The 11747-nt window shown below is 37.1% G+C and overlaps 1 protein-coding gene across 1 annotated transcript in view; it reads left to right on the plus strand.

Moving 5' to 3' along the window:
* LOC135202552 (ionotropic receptor 21a-like) overlaps positions 1–6350 on the plus strand; it is a 96886-nt gene extending 90536 nt beyond the window's left edge. The window contains exon 4 of the mRNA XM_064232033.1: positions 4171–6350. The gene's annotated coding sequence lies outside the window, so the exon portion shown is untranslated. The remainder of the gene's footprint in view (positions 1–4170) is intronic.
* The last annotated feature ends 5397 nt before the right edge of the window (positions 6351–11747 follow it).

An 11747-nucleotide genomic window follows, 5' to 3' on the forward strand; every position in this document is an offset into this window, starting at 1 on the left:
TGTGTTTCCGAGAGAACTGGCGATAGAGGGTTACTTACTTGCAAAATTTGACTGTCTGCCTTTCTGAGATAGTTTACTACTGATTCAGTATTTAATTTTATCACCAAAGAACAAACCTCAAAAGCGACCGAGAGTCAGAACTGATCGTGAAGGCTTTCAATTTTTCCGATCGCCCTCATGAAATAAGCAAAGGGCGCCGGGAGTAGATTCTAAAAGCGGCGATGGTAATTTCATAAAATCTTGAGGACTCTTTTCGTTATGTATTTAACTAAGCCATATCACTACTTTCATTTGTTTCAGTATCCATCATTACTACGGTACTTGATTTATCAGCCTTGGTGATGTGGATGTTTATTTTATTTTCAGTACAGATAATACTATCGCAACTAATCTTAACGTTGCCAAAAAGTGATGTCGAAGGTTAGTGGATTTTTCAAAGGAGTTAAAGGATTGGTCTCTCTCTTCTCTCTCTCTCTCTCATCTCTCTCTCTCTCTCTCTATATATATTTACTATATATATAATATATACTATATATATATATATATATATATATATATATATAACATAATATATATGTATATACATATATATATTGTATATACATATATATATATACATATATATATATGTATATATATATATATATATGTGTGTGTGTGTATATATGTATGTAAATATATATATATGTATTATATATATATATATATATATATATATATATATATATATATATATATATATATATATATATAGACCACACAAGTTATAGACCTCATCCTTTAACTCATTCATCAGTAATAAACGAAGACTACTACAAAATAATAGACACAGTTATTAAATTTTCCACTAATTCTGCATCGTTACAATATTGATATGGCTTAGTTAAATACATAACGAAAAGAATCCTCAAGATTTTATGAAATTGCCATCGCCGCTTTTAGAATCTACTTCCTTTGGTTATATCATGAGGGCGATCGGAAAAATTGAAAACCATCACGATCAGTTCTGACTCTCGGTCGCTTTTGAGGTTTGTTCTTTGGTGATATGGTGATACCATATACATTTATGGTATAAAAACCAGACCAAAATAATCACCACAATTTTTTCTTGTTGGTTTCGGCTCTTCTCTGTCTTAAATGAGTGTTCCTGGGAGCATCACTCCTGAAATCCTGGATAACGAACTACAGAACATTATGAAAATAGATAGGGTTCATGTCAACCAGCTTATATTTTGGAAACTCGGTACAGTACAGCTGTGAGGTCATTTTGTGATAAAAGTGACAGGAGGACAGAACTACCCGAGAACATCTTTGAATTGATTGCTCTAATAGTGGTATAATAAGAGAAGTTAAAATATATTAGTTTATGTCAATCTAATAGAGTCTGCTTTAATACATCTTTCAAATAAAATTAATTTGAGCCTAGGATCATAAACTCTCGACCCGATTCTGCACAAATTGTTTGAAAGAGATTTAACAGAGAATCTCAGTGATTCTTGCTAATGTCCTTTGCCTCTCCTTTGTTAACCAGTTACCGGAGTTAATCTTTGACTCTTGTTTCTCCCCCGAACTCTTTCATCAGAATAATGATCATTGTATGTATTGAAATAGCATTTTAATGCAATGGTCATAAACTCCTTGAATCTTGGTTATTGTTTGTAAATAGGAGCCATTTTTTAAATTTTTTGTTCCGTTGTAGGAGATTTGCTTGCAAATGCCTCGGAGTACAGACAAAAGATCTTCCTCTTAGCTCTTTTAGTTTCTTGCAGACATATTATATATATATATATATATATATATATATATATATATTGTGTGTGTGTGGGTGTGTGTGTATATATATAATATATATGTGTGTGTGTATGTGTGTGTAAGTATTTGTGCGCTTGTGTGTGTGTCTGTGTCATAGTATGAAGTATGTGATCATTCTATTTTGGGGTATTCCCCTAAAACTGTCTTCTTTGTTGCAATTCCGAGTTTAAGCAAGAATTTTCCTTTGAAGTAAGATTCTGCAACTTTGATTAAATATAGCAATTTCAAATCGACGTATATTTTTTAGAATAAAATTGTTTAATAGGATACTAGACAAAATTCCTATGAATTATTTTAATTTTAATTTATAAGCATGCCAGTCATTATTTTCCCCGAAGTTTTTCATGATCTATTTGTTCTTCAAGATATTCCAAGGCTGACTGGGCTATCGTCTGATGTGTGTGTGGTGTGTGTGTGTGAGTGTTTTCTAGATCCTTTGAGAGCTGGTTGTAATCATGTATGTAGCAGCGCGTGGTTGCCAGATAAAGCTGAACTACCTGCTGTGCTAAGAGCATGCAGAGTAGAGGAGCAAAGAAAGAATTAGTGAAAGTTACTAAGTCAAGGAGAGAGTAACAGTACTATGAAATACAGGTTGTACATATAAGATTGGTAACTGACAACCAAATGACTGAAAAAATATGGATTTGTGCAGTCACTGATAGGAGTCTCCATAGATTTCCAACTGCAACGGTAAATGTAAAAACTTTTTTCTATGTAAGAGAATTAAGTGTTGTTTGCCTAGATTGCCCTAGGATCACTCCAGATTCAATGGACCAAAAAGAAGTACCAGGGTCAATCAGATTTTCACCATTCGAGTTATTGTATGGAAGGACAAGAGGGGGGGAGAGAGAAGCCATTTGTAGATTCTCAAGGAAAGATAGACTAGAGACTGCAAGGATGTGTGCATGTTGGCGCTGCTGAGGAATTACTTGGAAGAGACATGTTGGCTAGCCAGTGAAAGTTTATATGCTAAACAGGGATGTCAGAAGCATTGCTAATACAACAAGAGAATCAAAACCTGTCAGTTCGAGCTGGTATAGAAAATGTTAGTTTTATTACCAAAGGAGGTAAACAAGCTGAAGTTGCAGTGGGAGAGCCCATATGAATTGGGACTACAAATATCATGTCCATCTGCAGAGACAGAAAAAGAAAAGTAAACGAAGCAGCAGCAACTGTCATCAGAGAAGAGAGATGACTGTATGTGAGCGTCACTGGGTAGATGCCAATAAGGATTATGTCATTTTGAAAAAGGACTTTTTGGAACTTTAACCACAGAAAGAAGACATATAGCCATGTGTCAACATTTACAATACCCTAAGCAAGCAGCAGCAGTAGTAAGTATTGCAGCTGCTGGAAAAATATCAGGACATATCAATCAGAGATCAAGGAAAGACTTCATTGGAAGAACACCACATTGAGGTAAATGATAGCGCAGCTAGTCAGTGCAAAAGGGTATCATTCACTTGTAAGGAAAGATCCAGAGAGTAATAGAGATGTTAGAGACAGGAATCATTGAAAGGTCAACTTATGCATATTGTTTTCTAGTAGTAATGATAAGGAATTAGAAAGGGTCGAAAACGTTCCATGTGAATTATTATAACCAAATTTGACAACAAACCAGCGAGACTCCAAAGCAATGATAGTGAAACTTCATAATCACAAATTTTTCACCAAGGTAGGTTGAGTAAGGGATATTGGTAGATGACGTGACAAAGGAAAAGACAGCTTTCACAGTTCCAAGTGAATGTTACCAGTTCAAAACAATGCTGATTCGAATAATGAAGCCAGCAGCAACTTTTTAAAATAGAGAAAATAGGGAAATTGAATAGAAAGCTGATAAATAATCAATTATCCATGAAAATGCATGAAAACTGCACACGAGAAAACTTTGCTCAAGAAGCATATATATATATATATATATATATATATTATATATATATATATATATATATAATATATTATATATATAGGCATATGTGTGTGTGTATGTGTGTGTCTGTGTCTGTGTATATTATGCTACAAAAGTCCTTTAATATCCAATTCGCTCTACCTCGGAATTAATATATCTTCATATATGTTAACCGAAGGGAAATTTTTTAGATGATAATAGTTCCCCTTCTGTTAACATATATGAAATTATATTATTCCGAGGTAGAGCAAATAGGACATTAAAGGACATTTGTAGCTTAATATGTGTATATGAATCACGGTGATGTGATAAAAGTTGCTATATATGTGTGTGTTGGTGTGTACATATATGATGAGTTTGTGCATTAATGTGTTGACATGGATACACGTATATGACTAAGTGCCATTATTTTTCACCTAAAGTTAATTATAATTTTTATCTTTCTACAGGAATCAGAGAAAACGGTGGAGTCAGCAACTGGATGGGGGACTTCGTGAAAGGAATGTTTCATAATCCATCATATTTCGCCAAAAAAGGAAAATATTAAAAGAATTTGAATCGAGGTACTTGATGGTAACTAAGTAAATTGTGGAAGCAAGTAGGCTTTATCATGAACTAGAGTAAAAGGTTATCAAATGATGTACAAGAAATGCAATGCCTCAACATAATTTCTCTGAAATATTCACGCCTGTTAGTCTAGGTACTAGGAACGATAATTAAAAGAGTTAGTTTTTTTCGTTTGTTTTTTCATTAAGTAGTCCACCTTGAGAGCTCCTAAGTAGTCTGTTACAAAGACTACTACGCATCAAATATAGTATCTATTCTTAAGAAAGTACAAATTTCCTGGGTTTTTTAATGGAGAAGCGTAGCATGCGTCGCCTGGGAGTTTTTACCTTTCATTGAAAATTGTTAGTACAAATTTAACATTCGACCACCATTTCATGCAACTGATCTTCAGCAGCAAAGACTCTATACCAGATGTGGGAGAGGTTAAACTTGACTATGCAGTATACATATGCATGAAGGAGGGAAGCAAGTCATTATAGCAAAGGGAGGTCGATGGTGGGGACTGACAAATTAACATTGCATAAAGGTCGAGGCGATGGAAATGGTCGGGTGGACAACCAAAGCAACATACTGGGGTGAAGACTGATATTCCATATTTATGAAGTTTACTTATTACCGCGACACAGCTACACTGCATTTTTTTTTTTTTTTTTTTTTTTGATGGGACCTAGACGTGGTATAGCTATCCAAATATATATATACTGTTTTTAAATGAAAAACATGTACTTAAGTATTTTCAAACTAAAAAGAAATTTGCACTAAAAAACATTTTGGTTAAATGTTAAGTCAATGTAACGGAGGGATGCAATAGCTATATTCTGGAAGCGAATGACTTGAAAGGGTAACCAAACCTGAAGAGAATTCGCCTCCCAACGATGCCTGTGAGATTACCCTATGAATATGAAAACCACAAACCTGCATCTTGGCTGCTGAGACTTGGTCCTCATTCCTCCCCCGAAAAGGTCCCTCATTCGGATCCCTATCTCTTCCTATTCTACCTTCACTTGTCACTAGTTACGAGATCCACCTTTGGTGGAATAAGGGCGAAAATCAACTCTTCCATTTTTACGTACTCCCGTTAAGGAACAAACAAACAAATTCAGCCAAAAATATAACCTCCTTGTCGGAAGTAAAAGAGAGGACTCGCAGGAGGTATAAGGAAGTCTCACGCGTTTTCACAATGAGGAGGATTGCCCAACTGTAAGCATTAAAGCCCCTACGCATGGCTGGGCAGTGGGCATCTGGTAACATAAAACTCGAAAAAATACCGGACTCCCGAAGGTCCACAGGGTTTTGATTGGAGGTGAAGTTTATTTCGACCACTGTTAGTGTTTCGCTCTTCGATTTAACCATATTAATAAAATAATGGCTAAACGTTATTCGACTTGACATACCCGACTCATAAGGGCAGCACCAAAATCAATGGAGGCGGAAGATGACTGCCTAGACCGAAAGCAAACATTGCTAGTGTAAAGGGGTGTGGATAGGCGGGACGGGGAGTGATTATCGTAGACAACGTCAGCCGTTCATTACCGGTCATTCAAAAATCTTGGTAAGCTTAGTATACATCTGGCAACTCTGCACGAGTCACATAATATTCCTGTATTTCAGCCAACAGAAAGCTCTAGGCAATCATGACTGGGAAACAAAAGTCACTAGACGTGTAAACACTAGACAAAATACGTTTGCCAATCGACACTGTAATGTTAAACAAGTTATTTCTAGTATAATTTGGTAACATTACTGGAGTTGCCAGTGCCTCCTAAACTTGCCGTGATGTGAGACAAAATTTTGATTTCTGTTCTATTCCACAAAGACCCCTTACTTTTAAAATGTACATATGAATAGAATATATAGATTTATCATAGATACGAACAGAAAATATAGATATACTATAAGAAATATATTGATGCATTATACATAGAGTATAGACATATCTGTGATATATATAAATATATATATATAAATACTATATAAATGTATTAATCATGAGTACTTATGTAGGTCACTCTAGTTGTTGAAGCATTGCATGAAAAGATAAACTACATGATCGTTACGGCAATACAGCATACTATTATGATCTCTCTCCTCTCTCTCTCTCTCTCTCTCTCTCTCTCTCTTCTTAACATACTAAATGTCTCAAACTTCAAACAGGCTTTTGAGTGATTATTCAAAAGAGTTTTTCCCTTTTAGAGTTGAGAATATTTTTTTATGAAAAATCATAACTAACACTTCGATGTGGAAAAATGTTTGACGCCAGTAGAGTTTTTTCTTGAATTTACGAATCCTACAAATTTGTTTCCTCTAATGCGCTTATGAAAATGTATTCGTTTTACTGTTCACTTGGTCGCCTCTCCGAAAATGGATGGACCCTCAGAAAAACAACAAATATGCAATGTACAATATGTTATCATCATCTAAGAGATCTTGTAGCTATGGACTATGTTTACATGTGAATACAAGTCATTGTTGTGTTTCAGATGATATAATAAAACTACAGAAATAGCTGAACCGAGTTTCACTAATACCTCTCGCATTCTTTGCCAATGGAAGTAAATGAGCCATTATTGCATCATTAAAATTCTGCCAAGCATTATTCTTTATTATATCGAAAAGGGTATTGTCATTTGAGATACTAACTGACCAACCTGGCGATGCCAGGGAAAACTCTGAATGCCAACCGATAAACTCTCTCGCTCTCTCTCTCTCTCTCTCTCTCTCTCCTATCTACCACCCCATCTACTCTCTCTTTTCCTCTCTGTCTCGCTCCTTTCTCTCTCTCTCTCTCTGTCTCTCTCTAACCATCTCTGTCTCTTTCCTTCTTTCTTCTCACTAATACCAACTCTCTCTCTCTCTCTCTCTCTCTCTCTCTCTCTCTCTCTCTCTCTCTCTTCTCCCAAACACCCACTCTCCTCTGTCTCTGTCTCTCTCTAGCCCTACCTATCTTTTTTCCTCTTTCTTCTCCCTAACACCCTGTCTACTCTCTCTCACTTCCTCTCCCTCTCATTCTCTCATTATCAACCCCCTTCTCAAACTCCACCCTTGTTTATGTCATTGATTTTTACCCTATAGTATTCTTTTCCAAATGATAAGTCATATGTATACAGAAATTATGAATGATAAATTCGTAAAGTAACTAAGTCTACGGGCATAACCAGCTCCGTGTCATGGAATCCCTTCTCACCCCCACCCCCTTCGGAGTGGGAGAGGTAGGATGCAACCCCATTATAAACCATCTTAGGGATCCCCACTACAACCCTGCCAAGTTTCATGCCCATCGGACTAGCCGTTTGGCCATGATTGAATGACAGATGAACGGACGGACAGACATAACCCCCCTTTATTGTAAGATTTGCATATCCATTAAAAGAGGCTGCAGCTTAAATGGGTCTTTTTATGTTATGGCCGATGGGATGCACGCAGGCTTGCAAGAAACAAGGGTCAGTGACAATATTTAATGAATGGACTCAGAGGTAACAGATCATTCTATTACAATTAGTACGTTTTCATTATTTATGTCATCACCTAACTTTTCATCGGAGGATCAAGCATCAAGTTTTCCATAAAAAGGACCAGTCTTCCAGTGTAACAGGCTGTCTCTCTTCACAGGATTTGGCTTGAGTACCTTATTTTTCTATGAAAGACTACTGATTTCAGCTGTTACTGTCAGTTTACGAATAGGCTTGTTACTGTTTTCATCGTTTCTCCAAATACAAAAGAAATTTGAAAAAAAGAGGCCAAAAAATCCAGATAATCCCTCATTTATAATTAAACTGATGGTACTGCTAACATGTAATTTTTGCACCCCTTTGCATTATTATTAATTTGATTATGGTAAAACAAAATAGTTTCAAATAATATGCACAAGATTATATTTCCCAATGGCAGTTGTGCTTAAAGCTACATATACAACCTAGAGATAATCTTAACAAATGTAATGATCACAAACTGTCAAACAATATGATGTAGTATCTTTCGACTTATTTACTCAAATTAGTCGTTGACTAAAGGTTACAATCTGCAGGTGTCACATCAGAGCTGTCATCCTGTATGAAAGGAGCATAACATTTGTAGACCTTTACTAGTTACCGTAAATACCGAGAAGCTGGTATGTTGTAGATAACACAGTATTTTTTGTTAGAATGTGGATAATTATTTCTTAAGTTGTATTTATTGTAATGTGCTACCATCATCAGTGGTAGGACAGAAAGGATTTTTAGCCAAAAATTAGTATTCCTAACTGATTTTGATGAAGTACACGCAAATTTAACAGTTGAGGCCCCCTCAATCTTACCCAGCAATAATACATATCGATTGTAAAGGAAAGTCACATTAAAATTTTCCTTTGAGAAAAATGAAGGAGACAAGTCCAGGAACTGGATATCGTAATCAACAATGATAGTTATTGAGATATATCTTTACTTAACTTTATCTTGTTGATTCCCAAAATCATACATTGCAGGCATCCACTCCTCACAGAGAACATTTCCTGACATGTACACCAGACATCCAAGTATAAGAAACACAATTGACAGCATGTAATCTTTTAAATGTATACTATCACCCATGATCATGTCATGTCAAATGTATAATTCCTACTGGAAGTAACAGTGTCAGCTTCCAGCTCATTTATCAGAACCCTGTCCATAACTTGTATATAGAATTATGTACCATTTTCCATTGTCAAACAAGCACAGTTGAACGAAAGTTAATCTCTATTTCGTTCACCTTGTGACCACGGAGATGACCAGCCCAGCAAATCCCAATGATGCCAAGCTTTGCAGCCAAATTAATCTCTCCTCTACCACATAGGTCCCTCATTTTGATGAATGATGCGAGTAGCAAGGCAATGGGTCCAGAACTAAAACAGAACAAATATGATGGTCGTTGCCCTTGGTGTGTTTCAGCAAAAAAGTTAATTGTATCTGAATAAAAGTACTCCACATTAGACAGAGAACTTCTAGCAGTCCACAAAGCCATTCCCTACTTCGAACACAAGATAGAAGGACTGCAGTTCGTCATACAAACGAACACCAACCCTTGGTACACTCCTTCAAAAAAAAACATAGATACATGGTCAGTATGGCAGCAACATCATCTGTCTGCAGTAGCAGAACACTCCTGTACCATCAAGTACCTGAAAGGTTCTTCTAACACTGTAACTGATGCACTATCGAGAAATTGAGCCAACATCGTCCAGATTAGGATACCTATCCCGAAATAGTAAAGACGATGTGGACCTAAAACGACTGTGGCAGGACAACTCCTCCCTTAGGTGGAGTGACCTATCTATCAACAACAGAGATATAACCATCACCTGCGAAACACATACTGGACGCCCTCGCCACTAACTGTCAGCAGGTCTTAAAGGGAAGGCTCTCAACCTCGTCCACAACCTGTCCCACCCAGCAGGCTGCACAACTGCCCGAATTGTAGTGGAACAGTACATCTGATAGTAAAGAGAGCCAACATAACAAATGGACAAAAAAAATATTACCGTGTTAGATGTCAAAAGTAACAAGGCACATAGAGAGTGGAGTAGTAGAGTTACACACAACACACCAACGCCTCTCCCAGATCCACATCAACATAGTGGGTCTTTTACACCCCTCCAAGGGGTACAGATACCTATTCACCATCATCGACAGAAACACTAGGTAGCCAGAAGCAATACCAAAAGCCAATGGCATCATCGAAAGGCTACACTGATTATTGAAAACATCATTCACTGCCAAATGTCAAGGCGGGAGCTGGAGAAAAGAGTTACCTTGGCTCCTGCTGGGCCTAAAAATGTCATCAAACACAACATTTAATGAATCCCCAACAGAAGCCCTGTATGGACAAGCTTTAACATTGCTGGCAAACAACTTTCAACATCAAATAAGCCTGACATTCCTTTCCTACATCCTTAAAGCTAGAACGGATAACGCCAGCCAAGACGACCTACGACATGGTAAAAAATGTGTACGCCCCCAACGAGCAGAATGTGGAATACTCGTTCATATGGGTGGACTCACAGAGCCCCCACTCTCCAGCCTACTTGGGATCATACCGGATCATAAAAAGAAGAGACTAAGCCTAACAGATGACCGTTGACAGCAGAACTGTCTGGTTTTCCGTCGATCAACTTAAACTATCATACCTTCCAGAAACTACCTACAACCGTAGGCCTCTCTGAGGGACCTACATGACTGACCATCCTACCTGGCCACCCAAAATCATACCCTACAGGCATCCACTCCTCACAGAGAACGTCTCCAGACCTGCACACCAGACACGTGTATAAGAAACAATCTTGACAGCATACACACTTTAATTGTATACTACTGCCCATGATCATGTCACATCAATTGTATCCTTACTAAGTTCCTCGCTGGACGAGTGGTTTTTGCGCTCGGCTGCCAATCTAGTGGTCCGAAGTTCGATTCTCGGCTCGGCCAACGCGGAATCAGAGGAATTTATTTCTGGTGATAGAAATTCATTTCTCGATATAGTGTGGTTCACAATAAGCTGTAGGTCCCGTTGCTAGGTGACCAATTGGTTCCTAGCCACGTAAAACTATCTAATCCTTCGGGCCAGCCCTAGGAGAGCTGTTAATCAGCTCAATGGTCTGGTAAAACTAAGATATACTTAACTTTGTATCCTTAGTGAAATCAATACAATGTCAGCTTTCTAGCAGCTATATTTATCAGAACTCTGTCTATTACTTGTATAAAGAATTATGTACCGTTTTCCACTTTCAAACATACAAAGTTGAATGTATGTTAATCTCTATTTTGTTCGCTTCGTGTCAGGCACTAGGTTTCCGCACGCAAGTGCTCTTGATCTTTCCATTTGTTGTCTTGAATAAATCAGTAGTTTGCTGATTATACCCCAATTAACTTCCATAATCCTTCTCCATCAAATTCGATAAAATTAATTTAATTATTGTAAACAATTTTTAAACTTTCTAAGCATACATTTCTCTGTATTTGAAGTAAGGAATAATTATCTATATGTTTTATTTAATAATACAAAAAGAAAACATCCTGTAATAAATATCTGAATTGAAATAAGGGAGCCATCATCCCAAAGGCACTGTCCCGCGGAAAGGAAAAAAGAAACATAAATGAGTTGATCATTTATATTTAGGGTTGTTAACAAGCGGACTAGCGAAAATGAAAAAGCTTTGATAAGCAGATAGCAAGGTGTGCCACGGGGCCAGGGGGTAAAAAAACGAAGACTTATTTGTCCCTTTTTCGTGCAGCAGAATACTCAACAAGGTCTCAAGCAATCGATTCGCATTGCAGGCCGTATTCGATCTTCATTATCTTTGGGTTACCGAGTCTCTCATAGGCCAGTGTTGTTCGTAGCTTGTTATTGATGGATTCGGTTTTACCGAATGACCTTTCCCTGCTACACTTGGTCGCCATCAAACCCAGACTTTTACAACTTGTGAAAGGTGTCCTTTGCATCTTTT

Source organism: Macrobrachium nipponense, chromosome 30 (assembly GCF_015104395.2).
Source record: "Macrobrachium nipponense isolate FS-2020 chromosome 30, ASM1510439v2, whole genome shotgun sequence".
NCBI classification, from domain to species: domain Eukaryota; kingdom Metazoa; phylum Arthropoda; class Malacostraca; order Decapoda; family Palaemonidae; genus Macrobrachium; species Macrobrachium nipponense.